This window comes from Tachysurus fulvidraco, chromosome 4 (assembly GCF_022655615.1).
Source record: "Tachysurus fulvidraco isolate hzauxx_2018 chromosome 4, HZAU_PFXX_2.0, whole genome shotgun sequence".
NCBI lineage: Eukaryota > Metazoa > Chordata > Actinopteri > Siluriformes > Bagridae > Tachysurus > Tachysurus fulvidraco.
In genome coordinates this window covers 177,501-182,860 of record NC_062521.1, presented here as the reverse complement: position 1 = coordinate 182,860, position 5,360 = coordinate 177,501, and the positions used below count along the sequence as shown (strand labels likewise).

General features: G+C 41.2%; 1 protein-coding gene across 1 annotated transcript in view; it reads right to left on the bottom strand.

Moving 5' to 3' along the window:
• Window positions 1–4,430: 4,430 nt before the first annotated feature.
• dcaf5 (ddb1 and cul4 associated factor 5) overlaps window positions 4,431–5,360 on the bottom strand; it is a 9,213-nt gene continuing 8,283 nt past the window's right edge. Inside the window, exon 8 of the mRNA XM_047812737.1 lies at window positions 4,431–5,360. This exon is cut by the window's right edge and continues 1,612 nt beyond it. The gene's annotated coding sequence lies outside the window, so the exon portion shown is untranslated.

Here is a 5,360-nt window from a genome sequence, read left to right as displayed (position 1 = left end):
TAGCGCTTTTTACAATAGACATCGTCTCAGAGCAGCTTTACAGAACATAAACACAGAGCAGAAGGTAAACATAATTAATGATAAAGGAAATAACGAATAATAAAAGAAATAAGAATTAACAGAATAAAAATTCTAGATTATTATTAGATGTATATAGTTCACAGTGTGTATGTATTTATTCCCCTATGAGCAAGTCTGAGGTGACTCAGGCAGCAGTGGCAAGGAAAAACTGCCTTAAATTGGTAAAGGAAGAAACCTTGAGAGGAACCGGACTCAAGGGGGAACCCATCCTCATATGGGTGACACTGGGGGTGTGATTGTAATATACAGTCAGTTAAATGTTGTATTGGTGTGAGGTTCAAGGACTTCTGATCTCCTGAGTACCACAGAGTCTAACTGGAGATGTCTCAGGATTCTTAGAGTCGGCCTCGGCTCAGTGGACGTCCAAAGGCTTCGTCCCACAGAGGACGTTGGGAGCTGGTACAGTGTCTGGATGCCTCGGGATGGGTACAAAGAGAGAAGCAGTGGAAAGGGATTAACATATCTGCTGTTCATAAAAATGTGCTGGTCTGATGTACTGGTGCATGATATTATGGGATGTATTATGTGTACGCCTGACTAAAGAGATGAGTTTTTAATCTACATTTAAACTGGGAAAGTGTGTCTGAGCCCCGAACACTATCAGGAAGACTATTCCAAAGTTTGGGAGCTAAATAAGAAAACGCTCTACCACCTTTAGTAGACTTAGATATTCTGGGAACTAGCAGAAGTCCTGAGTTTTGTGATGTCAGAGAGCGTGAAGGATTGTAACGTGTTAGAAGACTAGTTAGATACATGGGAGCTAAACCATTAAGAGCCTTGTACGTAAGTAGCAGCAGTTTGTAGTCAGTTCTAAACTTAACAGGTAGCCAGTGTAGAGATGATAACATTGGGGTTAAAGGTCATACTTTCTTGTCCTAGTGAGAACTCTGGCAGCTGCATTTTGGACTAACTGTAACCTATTTATTAAAGATGCAGGACAACCACCTAGTAATGCATTACAATAGTCCAGTCTAGAGGTCATGAACGCATGAACTAGCTTCTCAGCATCAGATACAGACAGGATGTTTCTCAGCTTGGTGATATTTCTAAGGTGAAGAAGGCTGTGTTTGTAATCTGTGTGATCTGAGTTTAAAGACAAGTTACTGTCTAATAAACACCAGGTCTTTCACTGTCGAGCTACTAGTAACAGTACATCCCTCTAAATGGGAGTTAAGTTGTGAGAGTTTATGTGCACTGGTTTTTGGACCTATTAGTAGTATTTCAGTCTTATCTGAGTTTAACAATAGAAAGTTGCAGCTCATCCAGTCTTTTATCTCTCTAAGGCACCGAGTTAATTTGGACACTGTGGCTATTTCATCTGGTTTTGATGAGATATATAACTGTGTGTCATCAGCATAACAATGGAAACTAATCCCATGTCTTCTAATAGTGTTCCCTAATGGAAGCATGTATATAGAGAAAATCAGAGGTCCTAGAACTGATCCTTGAGGGACCCCATAATTAACTGGTAGTAAACTGGAGGATTCACCATTTAATTCTACAAAATGGTATCGGTCAGACAGATAGGATCTAAACCAGCTTAAAGCCTGACCATGAATACCTGTGTAATATTGTAAGCGATCTAGAAGAATGTTGTGGTCTATAGTGTCGAATGCAGCACTAAGGTCAAGTAGAACTAATAGTGACATACAGTCTTGGTCCGAAGCTAAGAACAAGTTGTTTGTAACTTTAACAAGTGCAGTTTCTGTGCTATGATGGGGCCTGAAACCTGACTGAAACTCTTCAAGGATGTTGCTCTCCTGTAAGAAGGAGCTCAGGTGAACAGACACAACTTTTTCTAGTATTTTAGACATAAACGGAAGGTGTGAGATAGGTCTGTAATTTGATAGTTCATTAGGGTCTAAGTTAGGTTTTTTGATGAGTGGCCTAATAACTGCCAACTTAAAAGACTTCGGGACGTAACCTAAAGATAACGAGGAGTTAATGATATTAAGAAGAGGCTCACCAGCTTTATGTAACACTTCTTTCAGTAGTTTAGTTGGGATGGGGTCTAGTGAACATGTTGTTGATTTAGCTGTAGTAATAAGTTTATCTAACTCTTCCTGTCCTGTACTTGTAAAGCTGTGTAAAGCCTTAGGTGAGATTGTGTCACTGGTTGCTCTCATGTTGAGTGTCACCTATTTTATTCCTGATACTTTCCATTTTATCAGTGAAAGTATCAGGAACAAAATGCTCAACATACGAGAGCAACTAGTGACATAATCTCACCTAAGGCTTTACAGAGCTAGAGGTTAGAGTTACATGACTGTAAGTCTTTACACACCGCCCCCCCCCCCAACACACACACTGCTACAAATGTAGTTTAAATTAAATTTAAATTCCCATTAAATGATGCTCTATACTAATGTATATGCTGTAAAGCCTCTTAGAAGGTGAAAGAATAAAATGTGGGTGGAGTCTGTGTTTAGGGGGTGTGGCTTCTTCTGTACACGTTTCTGAACAAAGCTATGTGAAGTGGCTGGACCATGTATGGAAAGGAAAAATACGTGCACACACACACACACACACACACACACACACACACACACACACACACACACACACACACACAGGGAGTTCTAGTTGTACGTCCTTTTACGGACGAACCTCAAATGCTTGAAAATCTCAAATAGAGAAATGTTTTGGAGGTGATGATGTCACATGTCTACAGTCATTAGGGAGAGATTGAGGCAGATTAATATTACAGTATTGTGTGTTGTGTGGAATAAAGGAAACTGGGGGGGGGGGCAATCAAACTTAAAGGCCATAAAGAATAAACACACAAAATTCCATGTACAAGACAAAATAAGACAAATGGTCAGGCTTGTTGAAGGACAAAAAGGAAAATGGAAAAAAAAAAACAATAAAGGTGAAGAAAGTGAAGAAGTAGAAGACAATGGAATGGATACACAGGAGTATAGTGTGTGTGTGTGTGTGTGTGTGTGTGTGTGTAAGACAGGACACTCCAGTCTTCCTAATATAGAAAGTGAACAGGGAGCGAGTGTGTGACAGGGAGAGATGATGTCATTTCCTCCTGGCTGTAATCTTTGAAGAACACCACGTCTGTGTGTACGTAAGAAGTGATGTTGTACCAGACGACTGTGTGTGTGTGTTTGTGTCGACTGTGTGTGTGTGTGTGTAGGGGGGGGGGGGGGTGTGTGTGTCAGTTTTTGACTTTTTAGGAGAAATGTTTCTGCATTCGAGTTTGTTTTTAACACTAATCAGGACTTAGAACATCTGGAATCAGTCTGGATTTAGTCAAGCATCAAAATAATATTTTCAGTACAAAACCCCAAGTGTGTGTGTGTGTGTGTGTGTGTGTGTGTGTGTGTGTGTGTGTACAAAACAACTGAGCAGTTGTGGTTGTTTCTTGAGCTACTTAAAATAACACACCAATAAGTACTCTCACTGACTGCTTACACAAACTGGAGGTAACACACACACACACACACACACACACACACACACACACACACACGCACTACACCCTTGTGCACACACAACCTTGTGGTCACATCCTCAGGAGAAATTATTTAACACACATTCTCTCTGCCTGTGACACTAACATACACTCGTTTATATACATCATGCATTAATGCCTACAGTATTGTCTATTTTCCCTCATCTCTATTACACACACACATTAATCTGTACACACACCCCAACACACACACACATTAATCTGTACACACACCCCAACACACACACACATTAATCTGTACACACACCCCAACACACACACACATTAATCTGTACACACACCCCAACACACACACACATTAATCTGTACACACACCCCAACACACACACACATTAATCTGTACACACACCCCAACACACACACATTAATCTGTACACACACACACATTAATCTGTACACACACCCCGACACACACACATTAATCTGTACACACACCCCAACACACACACACATTAATCTGTACACACACCCCAACACACACACACACATTATTCATTAGACACATACAGCTACATTTTGTTGCACTACACTGACAGTAACTTACTTTATAGTCATTACCCACTAATGTACATTTACATGCTCCTTAACACTCCCTGGACTTATTAATGTTCATAACATGCTTATTACAGTCATTTACACACATTTATAACCCATAATATTCAGTGTCTTAATGTTTGAAGTCATTCGGTTCTTCAGTCTGTTTCAGTTTGTACAGCATGTAAAACACATCACGAACTGGACACACAGCCTGGACTCAGCACTGTGTTGCCATGACTACGGATCTAAGCATTCCGTCTGTCTCTAAATATCACTATAGAGACTACGGTTCGACTGCCCCCCCCCCCCCACACACACACAATACAGCGAGTGAACAGAAACAAATCAAATTTTAATGATGTCACTGCATAGCATAGCTGCAGGGTTACCATGGAAACATCGTCCACAGCACATCACCTTTAAGCAGAGCAGAATATAAAGGGTGTTCTAACAGCTATCAGCTCGCTCCGCCTCACCCATCATCAACCTGAACACAAATCCTAACGTCATTAACAATATCAACATGATTAACGTTTAAACTCTTTAGCGTCAGGTCACTCCGTAAGTGATGACATCATCAGTGTGAGTTGGGTGAACGTCAGTACCATATCTGGGAGAAATCTAAGGTATACAATATATCGCAATATTTCACACACACACACACACACACACACACACACACACACACACACACACACAAATTGGCTGCATTGGCAGGGAGGATATCAAGGGCACTTCATACCAACCTCATTTCTGTTTAAGTGCAAAACTCTAACACAGCACTGTGTCAGTCATGGCAGTGGGCGGAGCCTACATATGCCTCTGTCTACAGTATATCATTACATGCTGTTCTAAAGCTCCGCCTCCCATCTGACATCTAATTTATCTCCTTCCCCACTGGGTTACTGTGTGCATTTACATTTAAAACTTATACTGAAACTGAATAAACTTCATCATGTAAATTATACAGAATAAATCACAGCTGAATACTGACTCAGTGCACCTCCCCCCACAGATTAGGGTAGTGGTCATCGTCGCATGGCCACACCCACACTGAATCACACACTAGTGGGCATGTCTATGAGCAACCTCAAAGCCACGCCCACTAGCTACCGCTCAGGTGAGTGTGCAGGTGTACAGTCTGCAGGTGAGAGTGTTGTCTGTGCCTCAGCAGGGGCGGAGCTTATATTATACAATCAGTCATGAACATTAGCTAGCAGCATGAAGAACATGGCTTGGTGCTTCACTTACACACATTAAC